This window comes from Heterodontus francisci, chromosome 6 (genome assembly GCF_036365525.1).
Source record: "Heterodontus francisci isolate sHetFra1 chromosome 6, sHetFra1.hap1, whole genome shotgun sequence".
Taxonomy (NCBI): Eukaryota; Metazoa; Chordata; class Chondrichthyes; order Heterodontiformes; family Heterodontidae; genus Heterodontus; species Heterodontus francisci.
The window spans coordinates 1654286-1671817 of NC_090376.1; the positions used below are offsets into that span (position 1 = coordinate 1654286).

Below are 17532 nucleotides of genomic sequence, written 5' to 3' on the forward strand. Positions count from 1 at the left end.
TATCCAGCTTCCCCTTAAATGTATTGATATTATTCACCTCACCACTCCCTATGGTAGTGAGTTTCACATTCTCGCCAATCTCTGGGTAAAGAAGTTTCACCTGAATTTCCCAATGGATTTATTTGTGACTGTCTGATATTGATTGTCTCTGGTTATGCTCGTCCACACAAGAGGAAACAGCTTCTCTAAATCTACCCAATCGAATCCCTTCATAATTTTAAAGACTATGTCAGACTCCCCTTTTTATAAAATCATGGAGACTTACAGCACAGTATGAGGCTATTCAGCCCATTGTACCTGTGCTGGCTCTTTGAAAGAGCAGTCATGCTTAGTCCCACATTCCTGCTTTTTGTCCATAACCCTGTAAGTTCCTCATCTTCAAGGACCTGTCCAACTCTCTTTTAATGGGAGTTTTATGGAATAAGCTTCCATCACTTTTTCAGGTTGAGCGTTCCAGATCCCGACAACTCTGCAAAAAATTCTCATCATCTCCTCTCTAGATCTTTTGCCAGTGATTTTAAACCTATGTTTATTGACCCACTCGCCAGAGTGAATAGTTTTTCTCTGTTCTTTCCAAACCTCTTATCATCTTTGAAAACCTCTATTCGGTCACCTCTTAACCTCCTCTATTCTGAGTAGAACAGTCCTATCTTTACCAATCTTTCCTCATAACTGAAGTCTCTGATCCCTGGAAACATTCTGATAAACCGCCTCTGGACCCTTTCGAAGGCTCTTCCATCTTAATGAAGTGTGGAGCCCAGAATTGTCCACAATATTCCAGCTCAGGCTGAATCAGTGATTTATAAAGTTCTAGCCCTATCTCTTTGCTGTTACAATGTATTCCTCTATTGTGCAGGAAGTGTCTCCAGCTGCAGCTACTCGAAATCCATGTCTCGGATCTCCAGCAGCGGCTGGAGACACTGTGGAGCATCTGCGAGGCTGAGATCATCGTGGATAGCACGTACAGGGAGGTGGTCACACCGCAGGTAAAGCCTGTTCAGGCAGAAAGGGAATGGGTGACCGCCAGGCAGAGTAGAAGAAGAAGGCAGGTAGTGCAGGAGTCCCCTGGGTCCATCTCCCTATCTAACAGATTTTCCACTTTGGATACTGTTGGGGGAGATAGCTTCTCAGGGGAATGCAGCAAGAGCCAAGTCATTGGCACCACGGATAGCTCTGCTGCACAGGAGGGAAGGAAAAGGGGTGGAAGAGCTACAGTGATAGGGGATTCTATTGTAAGGGGAACAGACAGGCATTTCTGTGGTCACAAACGTGACTCCAGGATGGTATGTTGCCTCCCTGGTGCTAGGGTCAAGGATGTCACAGAGCGGCTGCAGGACATTCTGAAGGGGGAGAGTGAACAGTCAGAGGTCATGGTTCACATTGGTACCAACAACATAGATAGAAAGAGGGATGAGGTCCTGCAACAAGAATTTAGGGAGCTAGGTAGCAGATTAAAAAGCAGGACCTCAAAGGTTGTAATCTCTGGATTACTCCCGGTGCCATGTGCTAGTGAGTATAGGAATAGGAGGATAGAGCAGATGAATGTGTGGCTGAGGAGATGGTGCAGGAGGGAGGGCTTTAGTTTCCTGGATCACTGGTCTGTTTCTGGCAAAGGTGGGGCCAAGTTGAACAGGTTGCACCTGAACCGGAACGGGACCAACATCCTTGCTGGGAGGTTTGCTAGTGCTGTTGGGGGGGTTTAAACTAATTTGGCAGGGGGATGGGATACAGAGTGGAGGTACAGTAGGGAGTGATGCACAGTCAAATATGGAAGAGAAGCTGAGTCAGTCTGGAAGGCAGAGCAAATATAGACCTGTTAAGGTACAACTGAAAAATGCAAGGCTGGATTGCATCTATTTTAATGCAAGGAGTCTTACTAGTAAGGCAGATGAACTGAGGGCATTAATTAACACATGGGAATATGATATTATTGCTATCACAGAGACATGGTTGAGAGAGGGGCAGGACTGGCAGCTCAATATTCCAGGGTATAGAATCTTCAGGCGCGACAGGGGAGAGGGTAAAAGAGGAGATGGCATAGTTGGTCAAGGAGTCAATTACTGCAGTAAGGAGGGATGATATCTTAGATGGTTCTTCAAATGAGGCCATATCGATAGAACTTAAAAACAAAAAGGGGGCAATCACTTGGCTGGGCGTGTACTACAGGCTCCCAAACAGTCACGGAGAGATCCAGGAGCAAATCTGTAGGAAATCTCAGAGAGGTGTAAAAATAATAGGTTAATAATAGTAGGGGATTTCAACTTCCCCAATATCAACTGTATAGTTTTAGTGCAAAAGGCTTAAAGGGGGCGGAATTCTTAAAGTGCATACAGGAGCACCTTTTGAGCTAACATGTAGAAAGTCCTACATGGGAAGGGGCAGTACTGGACCTAATCCTAGAGAATGAAACTGGACAAGTGGTAGAAGTTGCATTTTGTGGATAGTGACCATAACTCTGAAAGATTTAAGGTAGTCATGGAAAAGTACAAAGATGGACCAGAAATAAAGGAATTGAATTGGGGGAAGGCCGATTTCAATATGATAAAACAGGATCTGGCCAAAGTGGACTGGGAGCAGCTACTTGTAGGAAAGTCGACATCAGACCAGTGGGAGTCATTCAAAGAGGAAATAGTGAGAGTTTAGAGCCAACATGTACCCATTAAGGTGAAGGGTAGGGCTAACAAATCCAGGGAACCCTGGATGTCAAGGAATATAGAGGATCGGATTCGGGAAAAAAAGGAGGCTAATGGCAGATTCAGAGCGCTGAAAACAGCGGAGGCACTAGAGGAGTATAGAAAGTGTAGGGGGTACTGAAAAAAAGTAATTATAAGAGTAAAGAGGGGACATGAAAAAACACTGGCGGGCATGATAAAGGAAAATCCTAAGGCGTTTATAAGTATATTAAGGGCAAGAGGATAACCAGGGAAAGAGTAGGGCCCATTAGGGACCAACGTGGCAATCTGTGTGTGGAGCCGGAGGACATAGGTGAGGTTTTAAATGATTACTTTTCATCGGTGTTCACGATGGAGAAGGACGATGTAGGTGTAGAGATCAGGGAGGGGGATTGTGATATACTTGAACATATTAGCATTGAAAGGTAGGAATTATTAGCTGTTTTAGTGGGCTTTAAAGTGGATAAATCCTCAGGCCCAGATGAGATGTACCCCAGGCTGCTATGTGAGGCAAGAGAGGAAATAGAAGGGGCTCTGACACAAATTTTCAAATCCGCTCTGGCCACAGGAAAGGTACCAGAGGATTGGAGGACAGCGAATGTGGTACCATTATTCAAGAAGGGTAGCAGGGATAAACCAGGTAATTACAGGCCAGTGAGCCTAATATCAGTGGTTGGGAAACTATTGGAAAAAATTCTGAGGGACGGGATTAATCTCCACTTGGAGAGGCAGGGATAGTTAGCATGGCTTTGTCTGTGACCTTTCATCAGAGCTACATAAACTTTTTAACCACCTTATAACTTCCCCTGCCACCTTAAAGATTTGTGTATAGCGACACCAAGGTCTCACTGTTCATCTAGACATGTCAAATCGTGTCATTGATAGGGTACTGTCCTCGATACATTTCAAATCATGTCATTTATGGGGTACTGTCTTCCCATAAGTCATGACCTCAGTAGACAGCATTAACTTAAAATTATGAGTCATGGGGCTAGATTCTGTTGTCCCACTTCCGGGTGTGGCTGTGGGTGCAGAAAATGGCGCTGCCCTGCATGGGACTCATGCCAATGCAATTATGCAGCAGGTGGCCACTGAACATATTGATGGCTGCTGCACCCCCCCAATCACGTGGTGGGACCGGCATTGGCGATGCTGTTCACTGCATTACCTGATACCGGAGCAGGTGCTGCCACTATTTTTAAAAGGCTGCCAGCCCTGCAAACAGTCCAAAATCATGTAGAGTTGACCCCTTCCCACCCCCACCCCATACACCAACTAATGCAGAGTTGACCCCTTCCCCCCATACATCAACTTATGCAAAGTTGACCCCCTTCCCCCCCATACACCAACTCATGCAGAGTTGACCCCTTGCCTCCCCCATACACCAACTCATGCAGAGTTGACCCTTTGCCTCCCCCATAAACCAGCCCATGCAGAGTTGACCCCTTCCCCCCATACACAAACCCATGCAGAGTTAACCCCATCCCCCCAGACACCTACCCATGCAGAGTTGACCCCTTCCCCCCCATAAACCAACCCATACAGAGTTGACCCCTTCCCCCCCATACACAAACTGTTGCAGAGTTAACTCCATCCCCCCATACACCAACCCATGCAGAGTTGACCCCTTCCCCCCATAAACCAACCCATACAGAGTTGACTCCTTCCCCCCCATACACAAACTGTTGCAGAGTTGACTCCATCCCCCCATACACCAACCCATGCAGAGTTGACCCCTTCCCGCCGATACACCAACTCATGCAGAGTTGACCCCTTCCCCACATCAGTGGTGCCAGCTCTCTGAGAGAGAGAGAGAGAGAGAGAGAGAGAGAGCAAGAGCACTTGGGACGGCAAACCAAAACAAAGAACATCTTTCAACACCTTCTTTTCAGCCTCAGTGTTTTTTTTATTCCTTTTATTTCTTTGTAACAGCTGTAAACAAATATCCTTTTAATTCTTTTCCCAGTTAAACGGAGTGTATGTGTGTGTGAGGGCTAGGTTAAATAAGGGGCTTTAATATTTCAATTTGTGTGTATGTTTTATCTCATTATTGATTAGGACTTGGTTTATAATGTACTGATAATTTTTGGTTGTTTATTGAAGAAACCTGTTTGGTGTATTTTATTCTGGGAAAAATAGAGTACATGATTGACAGTTTCAGAAAGTGGGAAAATTTAAATATATGTTGTGACCTGTGGAGAAGTGGGACTGAATGAATAGTGCACTCCTCCAGTCAATTACTGCAGTAAGGAGGAATGATATCTTCGAAGATTCCTCCAATGAGGCCATATGGATAGAACGTAAAAACAAAAAGGGGGCAATCACTTTGCTGGGAGTTAACTATAGGCCTCCAAACAGTCATGGAGAGATAGAGGACTAGATATGTAGGCAAATCTCAAAGAGGTGTGAAAATAATAAGGGATTTTAACTTCCCCAGTATTAACTAGTCTTAATGCAAAAGACTTAAAGGGGACGGAATTCTTAAAAGTGCATCCAGGAGATCTTTTTGAGCCAGCACGTAGAAAGTCCGACAAGAGAAGGGGCAGTACTGGACCTAATCTTAGGGAATGAAGCTGGACAAGTGGTAGAAGTGTCAGTGGGGGAGTATTTCGGGGATAGTGATCATAACTCTGTAAGATTTAAGGTAGTTATGGAAAAGGACAAAGATGGACCGGAAATAAAGGTACTGAATTGGAGGAATGCCGATTTCATTATAATAAATCAGGATCTGGCCGAAGTGGACAGGGAGCAGCTACTTGCAGGAAAGTCTACATCAGAACAGTGGGAGTCATTCAAAAAGAAAATAATGAGAGTTCAGGGCCAACATGTTCCTGTAAAGGTGATGGGTAGGACCAACAGGCCCAGGGAACCCTGGATGTCAAGGGTTACAGAGGATTGGTTAAGGAAAAAAAGGAGGTTTATGGCAGGTTCAAAGGGCTGAAAACATCAGAAGCCCGAGAGGAGTATAGAAAGTGTAGGGAGGTAGTTAAAAAAGTAATTAGAAGAGCAAAGAGGGGGCATGAAAAAACACTGGCGGGCATGATAAAGGAAAATCCTAATGTGTTTTACAAGACTATTAAGGGCAAGAGGATAACCAGGGAAAGAGTAGGGCCATTTGGGACCAAAGTGGCAATCAGTGTGTGGAACCGGAGGTCATAGGTGAGGTTTTAAATGACTACTTTTCATCTGTGTTCACTATGGAAAAAGGACGATGCAGGTGTAGAGATCAGGGAGGGGGACTGTGATATACTTGAACATATTAGCATTGAAAGGGAGGAAGTATTAGCGGTTTTAGTGAGCTTAAAAGTGGATAAATCCTCAGGCCCAGATGAGATATATCCCAGACTGCTATGTGAGGCAAGAGAGGAGATTGCAGGGGCTCTGACACAAATTTTCAAATCCTTTCTGGCCACAGGAGAGGTGCCAGAGGATTGGAGGACAGCGAATGTGGTACCATTATTCAAGAAGGGTAGTAAGGATAAACTAAATAATTACAGTCCAGTCCGTCGAACATCAGTGGTAGGGAAACTATTGGAAAAAAATCTGAGGGACAGGATTAATCTCTACTTGGAGAGGCAGGGATTAATCAAGGATAGTCAGCATGGCTTTGTCAGAGGGAGATCATGTCTAACAAATTTGATTGAATTATTCGAGGCGGTGACTAAAGTAGATGAGGGTAAAGCAGATGATGTAATCTACATGGACTTCAGTAAGGCTCTTGATAAGGTCCCGCATGGGAGATTGGTCAAGAACGTTAGAGCGCATGGGATCCAGGGCAATTTGGCAAATTGGATCCAAAATTGGCTCAGTGGCAGGAGGCAGAGGGTGATGGTCGAGGGTTGTTTTTGCGACTTGAAGCCTGTGACCAGTGGTGTACCGTAGGGATCGTGCTGGGACCCTTGCTGTTTATACTGTACATTAATGATTTAGATGTGAATATAGGAGGTATGATCAGTAAGTTCGCAGATGACACAAAAATAGGTTGTGGCGTAAATAGTGAAGAGGAAAGCCTTAGATTACGGAATGATGTAGATGGGCTGGTAAGATGGGCAGAGCAGTGGCAAATGGAATTTAATCCTGAGAAGTGTGAGGCGATGCATTTTGGGAGGACTAACAAGGCAAGGGAATATATAATGGATGGTAGGACCATAGGAAGTACAGAGGGTCAGAGGGACCTTGGTGTACTTGTCCATAGATCACTGAAGGCAGTCATGACTGTAAAGGTTTCGATAGCTATGTGAAGAGAAAAAGATTAGTGAAGACAAATGTAGGTCCCTTACAGTCAGAAACAGGGGAATTTATTATGGAGAACAAAGAAATGGCTGACCAACTAAATGCATACTTTGGTTCTGTCTTCAGAAAGGAGGACACAAATAGCATACCAGAAATGTTGGGGAACACGGGGTTTAGTGAGAGAGAGGAACTGAAGGAAATCAGTATTAGTAGAGAAATGGTGTTGGGGAAATTGATTGAATTGAAGGCTGATAAATCCCCAGGGCCTGATGGTCTGCATCCCAGAGTACTTAAGGAAGTGGCCCTAGAAATAGTGGATGCATTAGTGGTCATCTTCGAAGATTCTATAGACTCTAGAACAGTTCCTACAGATTGGAGGGTAGTTAATGTAACCCCACTATTTAAAAAGGGAGGGAGAGAGACAGCAGGGAATTATAGACCGGTCAACCTGGCGTCAGTAGTGAAGAAAATTCGAGAGTACGTTATCAAAGATTTTATAGCAGAGCACTTGGAGAACAGTGGTAGAATCGGACAGAGTCAGCATGGATTTACGAAAGGGAAATCATGCTTGACAAATCTACTAGAATTCTTCGAGGATGTAACTAGTAGAGTTGATGAGGAGAGCCAGTGGATGTGGTTTATTTGGACTTTCAGAAGGCTTTTGACAAAGTCCCACATAAGAGATTAGTGTGAAAATTAAAGCACATGGGATTGGGGGTAGTGTATTGCGATGGATAGAAAATTGGTTGGCAGACAGGAAACAAAGAGTAGGGATAAATGGGTTTTTTCCGAATGGCAGACAGTGACCAGTGGGGTACCGCAGGGATTGGGTGCTAGGACCCCAGTTATTCACAGTATATATTAACGATTTAGATGAGGGAACTAAATGTAATATCTCCAAATTTGCAGATGACACAAAACTGGGTGGGAGGGTGAGTTGTGAGGAGGATGCAGAGAGGCTTCAGGGTGATTTGGACAAGTTGAGTGAGTGGGCTAATGCATGGCAGATGCAGTATAATGTGGATAAATGTGAGGTTATCCACTTTGGTAGCAAAAACAGGAAGGCAGATTATTATCTGAACAGCAAAAATCAGAGAGAGCGGAATATGCAAGGAGACCTGGGTATTCCCGTACACCAGTCACTGAAGGTAAGCATGCAGGTGCAACAGGCGGTAAAAAAGGCAAATGGTATGTTGGCCTTCATAGCGAGAGGATTCGAGTGCAGGAGCAGGGATGTCTTGCTGCAATTATACAGGGCCTTGGTGAGGCCATACCTGGAATATTGTGTGCAGTTTTGGTCTCCTCATCTGATGAAGGATGTTCTTGCTATAGAGGGAGTGCAGTGAAGGTTTACCAGACTGATTCCTGGGATGGCAGGACTGACGTATGAGGAGAGATTGAGTCGGTTAGGATTATATTTGCTGGAGTTCAGAAGAGTGAGGGGGGGATCTTCATAGAAACCTATAAAATTCTAACAGGACTTGACAGGGTAGATGCAGGTAGGATGTTCCCAATGGTGGGGGAGTCCAGAACCAGCGGTCATAGTTTAAGGATACGGGGTAAACCTTTCAGGACTGAGATGAGGAGAAATTTCTTCACCCAGAGAGTGGTGAGCCTGTGGAATTCGCTACCACAGAAAGCAGTTGAGGCCAAAACATTGTATGTTTTCAAGAAGGAGTTAGATATAGCTCTTGGGGCAAAAGGGATCAAAGGGTATGGGGGGAAAGCGGGAACAGGTTACTGAGTTGGATGATCAGCCATGATCATAATGAATGGCAGAGCAGGCTCGAAGGGCCGAATGGCCTACTCCTGCTCCTACTTTCAATGTTTCACAGAATCACAGAATAATGCAGTGCAGAAGAGGCCCTTCAGCCCATCGAGTCTGCACCGATGCATTAAAACACCTGACCTGTCTACCTAATCCCATTTGCCAGCACTTGGCCCATAGCCTTGAATGTTATGACATGCCAAGTGCTCAACCAGGTACTTTTTAAAGGATGTAAGGCAATCTGCCTCTACCACCCTCCCAGGCAGGGCATTCCAGACCGTCACCACCCTCTGGGTAAAAAAGTTCTTCCTCAAATCCCCCTTAAACCTCCCACCCCTCACCTTAAACTTGTGACCCCTCGTAACTGACCCTTCAACTAAGGGGAACAGCTGCTCCCTATCTACCCTGTCCATGCTCCTCATAATCTTGTACACCTCGATCAGGTCACCACTCAGTCTTCTCTGCTCCAATGAAAACAACCCAAGCCTATCCAATCTCTCTTCACAGCTTAAATGTTCCATCCCAGGCAACATTCTGGTGAATCGCCTCTGCACCCCCTCCAATGCAATCACATCCTTCCTATAATGTGGCAACCAGAATTTCACACAGTTCTCCAGCTGTGGCCTTACCAAAGTTCTGTACAACTCCAACATGACCTCCCTAATTTTGTAATCTATGCCTCGATTGATAAAGGCAAGTGTCCCATATGCCTTTTTCACCACCCTATTAACCTGCCCTTCTGCCTTCAGAGATCTATGGACAAACACGCCAAGGTCCCTTTGTTCCTCGGAACTTCCCAGTGTCAGGCTATTCATTGAATACTTCCGTGTCACATTACTCCTTCCAAAGTGTATCACCTCACACTTTTCAGCGTTAAATTCCATCTGCCACTTTTCTGCCCATTTGACCATCCCGTCTATATCTTCCTGTAACCTAAGACACTCCACCTCACTGTTAACCACTCGGCCAATCTTTGTGTCATCCGCGAACTTACTGATCCTACCCCCCACATAGTCATCTATGTCGTTTATATAAATGACAAACAATAGGGGACCCAGCACAGATCCCTGTGGTATGCCACTGGACACTGGCTTCCAGTCACTAAAACAGCTGTCTGTCATCACTCTCTCTCTCCTACAGCTAAGCCAATTTTGAATCCACCTTATCAAGTTACCTTGTATCCCATGTGCATTCGCTTTCTTGATAAGTCTCCCATGTGGGACCTTGTCAAAGGCTTTGCTGAAATCCATTTAAACTACATCAACTGCACTGTCCTCATCTACACACCTGGTCACATGCTCAAAAAATTCAATCAAATTTGTTAGGCATGACCTCCCTCTGACAAAGCCATGCTGACTATTCCTAATCAAACTTTGCCTCTCCAAGTGGTGATGGATTCTCTCCTTCAGAATTTTCTCCAATAGTTTCCCTACCACTGACGAGAGACTCACTGGTCTGTAGTTCCCTGGCTTATCTCCACAACCTTTCTTAAATAGTGGGACCACATTAGCTGTTCTCCAGTCCTCTGGCACCTCCCCCATGGCCAGAGAGGAATTAAAAATTAGGGTCAGAGCCCCTGCAATCTCCACCCTCGCCTCCCACAGCATCCTGGGACACAAATCGTCCGGACCTGGAGATTTGTCCACTTTTAAGCCTTCCAAAACCTCCAATACCTTTCTATGTAAGGCAGCAGCACAGGTAGATAAGGTGGTTAGGAAGGCATATGGGATATTTGCCTTTATTAGCCGTGGCATAGAATATAAGAGCAGGGAGGTTATAATGGATAAAAGCAAAACACTGCGGATGCTGGAAATCTGAAATAAAAACAAGAAATGCTGGAAACACTCAGCAGGTCTGGCAGCATCTGTGGAGAGAGAAGCAGAGTTAACATTTCAGTTCAGTGACCCAGGACTCATAACCCTGAGGTTATGATGGAGCTGTATAAGCTGCTCGTTAGCTTATAGTTGCTCTAACCAAAAAAAAAGTTCTGTCCTTCGGATTGCTAAGCTAACAGGTTTTGACTTTGTTTTTTTGGTTTTCAGTAGATTTGTTGAGAATTTAGAATAGTGGGAATGGAGGTTAAGGCAGTTGAATGTTCCTCCTGCAGAATGTGGGAGGTAAGGGGTGCCAAGAGTGTCCCTGCTGACTGCATCTGCGGGAAGTGCACCCAACTCCAGCTCCTCGAGAACCGCGTTAGAGAACTGGAGCTGGAGCTGGATGAACTTCGGATCATTCGGGAGGCGGAGGGGGTGATTGAGAGGAGTTATAGGGAGGTAGTCACACCTCAGGTAAAAGAAGTAGGTAGATGGGTTACCATCAGGGGAAGGAGAGGGAGCCAGCAGGCAGTGCAGGGATCCCCTGTGACCGTTTCCCTCAACAACAGGTATACCGTTTTGGATACTGTTGGGGGGGACGACTTACCAGGGGTAAGCAATGGGGTACAGGTCTCTGGCGCAGAGTCTGTCCCTGTTGCTCAGAAGGGAAGGGGGAAGAGGAGCAGAGCATTAGTCATTGGGGACTCCATAGTTAGGGGAACAGATAGGAGGTTCTGTGGGAACAAGAGAGACTCACGGTTGGCGTGTTGCCTCCCAGGTGCCAGGGTTCGTGATGTCTCGGATAGTGTTTTTGGGATCCTTAAGGGGGAGGGGGAGCAGCCCCAAGTCGTGGTCCACATAGGCAGCAACGACATAGGTAGGAAGAGAGATGGGGATTTAAGGCATAAATTCAGGGAGCTAGGGTGGAAGCTTAGAGCGAGAACAAACAGAGTTGTTATCTCTGGGTTGTTGCCCGTGCCACGTGCTAGCGAAGAGAGGAATAGGGAGAGAGAGGAGTTGAACACGTGGCTGCAGGGATGGTGTAGGAGGGAGGGTTTTGGTTTCCTGGATAATTGGGGCTATTTCTGGGGTAGGTGGGACCTCTACAAACAGGATGGTCTTCACCTGGACCAGAGGGGTACCAATATCCTGGGGGGTAGATTTGCTAGTGCTCTTCGGGGGGGTTTAAACTAATTCAGCAGGGGGATGGGAACCTAAATTGTAGTGCCAGTGTACAGGATGTTGAGAGTAGTGAGGTCAGGGATAAGGTTACAAGGACGCAAGAGGGCACTGGCAAGCAAGAACTTGGTTTAAGGTGTGTCTACTTCAACGCCAGGAGCATCCGGAATAAGGTGGGTGAGCTTGCAGCATAGGTTGGTACCTGGGATCTCGATGTTGTGGCCATTTCGGAGACATGGGTAGAGCAGGGACAGGAATGGATGTTGCAGGTTCCGGGATTTAGATGTTTCAGTAAGAACAGAGAAGGTGGTAAAAGAGGGGGGGTGTGGCATTGTTAATCAAGGAGAGTATTACGGCGGCAGAAAGGACGTTTGAGGACTCGTCTACTGAGGTAGTATGGGCCGAGGTTAGAAACAGGAGAGGAGAGGTCACCCTGTTGGGAGTTTTCTGTCGACCTCCGAATAGTTCCAGAGATGTAGAGGAAAGGATAGCAAAGATGATTCTCGACAGGAGCGAGAGTAACAGGGTAGTTGTTATGGGGGACTTTAACTTTCCAAATATTGACTGGAAATACTATAGTTCGAGTACTTTAGATGGGTCAGTTTTTGTCCAGTGTGTGCAGGAGGGTTTTCTGACACAGTATGTAGACAGGCCAACCAGGGGCGATGCCACATTGGATTTGGTACTGGGTAATGAACCCGGCCAGGTGTTAGATTTAGATGTAGGTGAGCACTTTGGTGATAGTGATCACAATTCGGTTAGGTTTACCTTAGCGATGGGCAGGGACAGGTATATACCGCAGGGCAAGAATTATAGCTGGGGGAAAGGAAATTATGATGCAATTAGGCAAGATTTAGGATGCGTAGGATGGGGAAGGAAACTGCAGGGGATGGGCACAATTGAAATGTGGAGCTTATTCAAGGAGCAGCTACTGCGTGTCCTTGATAAGTATGTACCTGTGAGGCAGGGAGGAAGTTGTCGAGCGAGGGAGCCGTGGTTTACTAAAGAAGTTGAAGCGCTTGTCAAGAGGAAGAAGAAGGCTTATGTTAGGATGAGACGTGAAGGCTCAGTTAGGGCGCTTGAGAGTTACAAGCTAGCCAGGAAGGATCTAAAGGGAGAGCGTAGAAGAGCGAGGAGAGGACACGAGAAGTCATTGGCGGATAGGATCAAGGAAAACCCTAAGGCTTTCTATAGGTATATCAGGAATAAAAGAATGACTAGAGTTAGATTAGGGCCAATCAAGGATAGTCGTGGGAAGTTGTGTGTGGAATCAGAGGAGATAGGGGAAGCGTTAAATGAATATTTTTCGTCAGTATTTACAGTAGAGAAAGAAAATGTTGTCGAGGAGAATACTGAGATACAGACTACTAGGCTGGATGGGATTGAGGTTCACAAGGAGGAGGTGTTAGCAATTTTGGAAAGTGTGAAAATAGATAAGTCCCCTGGGCCAGATGGGATTTATCCTAGGATTCTCTGGGAAGCCAGGGAGGAGATTGCAGAGCCTTTGTCCTTGATCTTTATGTCGTCATTGTTGACAGGAATAGTGCCGGAAGACTGGAGGATAGCAAATGTTGTCCCCTTGTTCAAGAAGGGGAGTAGAGACAGCCCTGGTAATTATAGACCTGTGAGCCTTACTTCAGTTGTGGGTAAAATGTTGGAAAAGGTTATAAGAGACAGGATTTATAATCATCTTGAAAAGAATAAGTTCATTAGCGATAGTAAGCAAGGTTTTGTGACGGGTAGGTCGTGCCTCACAAACCTTATTGAGTTTTTTGAGAAGGTGACCAAACAGGTGGATGAGGGTAAAGCAGTGGATGTGGTGTATATGGATTTCAGTAAGGCGTTTGATAAGGTTCCCCACGGTAGGCTATTGCAGAAAATACGGAAGTATGGGATTGAAGGTGATTTAGTGCTTTGGATCAGAAATTGGCTAGCTGAAAGAAGACAGAGGGTGGTGGTTGATGGCAAATGTTCATCCTGGTTACTAGTGGTGTACCGCAAGGATCTGTTTTGGGGCCACTGCTGTTTGTCATTGTTATAAATGACCTGGATGAGGGTGTAGAAGGGTGGGTTAGTAAATTTGCGGATGACACTAAGGTCGGTGGAGTTGTGGATAGTGCCGAAGGATGTTGTAGGTTACAGAGGGACATAGATAGGCTGCAGAGCTGGGCTGAGAGATGGCAAATGGAGTTTAATGCGGAAAAGTGTAAGGTGATTCACTTTGGAAGGAGTAACAGGAATGCAGATTACTGGGCTAATGGGAAGATTCTTGGATGTGTAGATGAGCAGAGAGATCTTGGTGTCCAGGTACATAAATCCCTGAAAGTTGCCACCCAGGTTAATAGGGCTGTTAAGAAGGCATATGGTGTGTTAGCTTTTATTAGTAGGGGGATCGAGTTTCGGAGCCACGAGGTCATGCTGCAGCTGTACAAAACTCTGGTGCGGCCGCACCTGTAGTATTGCGTGCAGTTCTGGTCACCGCATTATAGGAAGGATGTGGAAGCTTTGGAAAGGGTGCAGAGGATATTTACTAGGATGTTGCCTGGTATGGAGGGAAGGTCTTACGAGGAAAGGCTGAGGGACTTGAGGTTGTTTTCGTTAGAGAGAAGGAGGAGGAGAGGTGACTTAATAGAGACATATAAAATAATCAGAGGGTTAGATAGGGTGGATAGTGAGAGTCTTTTTCCTCGGATGGTGATGGCAAACACGAGGGGACATAGCTTTAAGTTGAGGGGTGATAGATATAGGACAGATGTGAGAGGTAGTTTCTTTACGCAGAGAGTAGTAGGGGCGTGGAACGCCCTGCCTGCAACAGTAGTAGACTCGCCAACTTTAAGGGCATTTAAGTGGTCATTGGATAGACATATGGATGAAAATGGAATAGTTTAGGTCAGATGGTTTCACAGGTCGGCGCAACATCGAGGGCCGAAGGGCCTGTACTGCGCTGTAATGTTCTATGTTCTATGTTCCAGACCACAGCTGGAGTACTGTGTACAGTTCTGGGCACCACACTATCGGAATGATGTGATTGTACTGCAAAGGGTGCAGAGGAGATTCACCAGGATGTTGCCTGGGCTGGAGCATTTCAGCTATGAAGAGAGACTTGATAGGCTAGGGTTGTTTTCCTTTGAGCAGAAAAAGCTGAGGGGGGACATGATTGAGGTATACAAAATTATGAGGGGCATTGATAGGATAGATAGGAAGAAACTTTTTCCCTTAGCGGAGGGGTGAATAACCAGGGGGCATAGATTTAAGGGAAGGGGCAGGAGGTTTAGAGGGGATTTGAGGAAAACGTTTCTCACCTAGAAGGTGGTTGGAATCTGGAACACACTGCCTGAAGGGGTGGTAGAGGCAGGTACCCTCACAACATTTAGGAAGTATTTAGATGAGCACTTGAAACACCATAGCATACAAGGCTATGGGCCAAGTGCTGCGAAATGGGATTAGAATGGATAGGTTCTTGATGGCTGGCATGGACACGATGAGCCGAAGGGCCTGTTTCTGTTGTATAATTCTATGACTTGGTCATAACACATGTTAGTTCTCTCAAAGTGCTTCACTTCACATTGCTGTGCATTGAGCTCCACATGTCATGCTTTTGCACATTTCACCATCCAGCCAGTCATACGAACATACGCATTAGGAGCAGGAGTAGGCCACTCGGCCCTTCGAGCCTGCTCCACCATTCAATAAGTACATGACTGAACAGATTACTCTACATTTGCACCTGCCCCTGATAACCTTCCACCCCCTTGCTTATCAAGAATCTATCTACCTCTGCCATAAAAAACATTCAAAGACTCTGCTTCCACCACCTTTTGAGGAAGAGAATTCCAAAGACTCACAATCCTCAGAGAAAAAATTTCTCCTCATCTCTGTCTTAAATGGGCGACCCCTTATTTTTCAACAGTGACCCCTAGTTTTAGATTCTCCCACATAAAGAAACATCCTTTCCACATCCACCCTCTCAAGACCCTCGGGATCTTATGTTTTAATCAAGTCGCCTCTTACTGTTCTAAATTCCAGCAGATACAAGCCTAGCCTGTCCAATCTTTCCTCGTAAGACAGCCCGCCCGTTCTTGGTATTAGTCCAGTAAACCCTCTCTGTACTGCTTCCAACACATTTACATCCTGAAGTCAATCAGTATCCTCATCATTGTCTACTACTTAGCCAAGTTTCGTCTCATCTGCAAACTTTACAATGATGCTCCCTACACCTACATACAAGCCATTTATAAAAATTGAAAACGTCAATGGTCCCAAAACTGACCCGAGGGGAGCACAACTGCAAAACAACTCCCAGTCTGAAACTCATCCATCCACCACTACTGTTTGATTCGTGTCACTGAGACAATTCTATACCGATACTGCCACTTCTCTATTAATCCTATTGGCTTCCATCTTATTAATGAGGCGGCTCTCTCTGAATTTTCCATCATTTGCCCTTAGGCTCGCTCTCTGCTCTCACTGGCTGTCACTCTGTTTCTCCTCAGGCTGTCACACTGGAGACCAGAACTGTGTACAGTGCTCCAAGTGTGGACTAACTGAGGTATATGGAGACCAGAATGCTGCAAATGTGGTCGAACTACAATAACTTTAACTCAGGCTTTTCATCAAGGGTTTTTGCTCAAGTCCCTGATCCTAGCCTGGGCGCCAGTTGAGATGCTTCTGTAAGGCTCATTATCCCTGGAAGGGAAAATCCCCAACATTTCCTGCCTCTGATTACAGGGAAGGGTCAATAACCAGAGGACATAGATTCAAGATCAATGGCTCAAGAACTACTGGCATAACATGGCTGCAATATTTAGCAGCAACTCACCAAGGTTTCTTCGACAGGATCTCCCAAAACTGCAACCTCCACCACCTAGAAGGACAAGGGCAACGGGCCCCCGTTTAGGGACCATGTAGTAACAACTAGTGGACAGGTACAAAAAAGAATTAAATATTGGCCTTTATCTCAAGAGGGCTGGAATTTATCCCTTTAAATTTAAGCTGCAAAGCAATTTTCTAGTCCCACCACCTGTCACCTCATTGTCCAGGCTCAAAGCCACAGCTGGAGTGTGACATCAATGAGCACAGGATCCTCATCCTTGTTTTCAAATCCCTCCATGGCCTCGCCCCTCCCTATCTCTGTAATCTCCTCCAACTCCACAGCCCTCCAAGATATCTGCACTTCTCTAATCCGGGCCTCTGGAACTGGGCGGCACAGTGGCGCAGTGGTTAGCACTGCAGCCTCACAGCTCCAGGGGCCCGGGTTCGATTCTGGGTACTGCCTGTGCGGAGTTTGCAAGTTCTCCCTGTGTCTGCGTGGGTTTCCTCCGGGTGCTCCGGTTTCCTCTCACATGCCAAAGACTTGCAGGTTGATAGGTTAATTGGCCATTATAAATTGCCCCTAGTATAGGTAGGTGGTAAAGAAATATAAAGGGACCGGTGGGGATGTTATTGGAATATGGGATTCGTCTGGAATTTGTATAAATGGGTGGTTGATGGTCGGCACAGACTCGGTGGGCCGAAGGGCCTGTTTCAGTGCTGTATCTCTAAACTAAACTAATCCCCAATTTTAATTGCTCCTCCATTGGTGGCCGTGCCTTCAGCTGTCTGGGCCCCAAGCTCTGGAATTTCCTTCCTAAAACTCTCCACCTCTCTGCCTCTATCTCTCTTTCCCCTTTTAAGGCACTCCTTAAAACCTACCTGTTTGAATTAGAATAGAATTAGAACATTACAGCGCAGTACAGGCCCTTCGGCCCTCGATGTTTAACCGACCTGTGAAACCATCTGACCTACACTGTTCCATTTTCATCCATATGTCTATCCAATGACCAATTAAATGCCCTTAAAGTTGGCGAGTCTACTACTGTTGCAGGCA

The 17532-nt window shown here is 45.9% G+C and overlaps 1 protein-coding gene across 1 annotated transcript in view; it reads left to right on the forward strand.

The window, feature by feature from the left end:
• The window catches only part of LOC137371058 (dynein heavy chain domain-containing protein 1), a 373825-nt gene that overhangs the window by 77676 nt on the left and 278617 nt on the right, over positions 1–17532 (forward strand). The window lies entirely within an intron of this gene.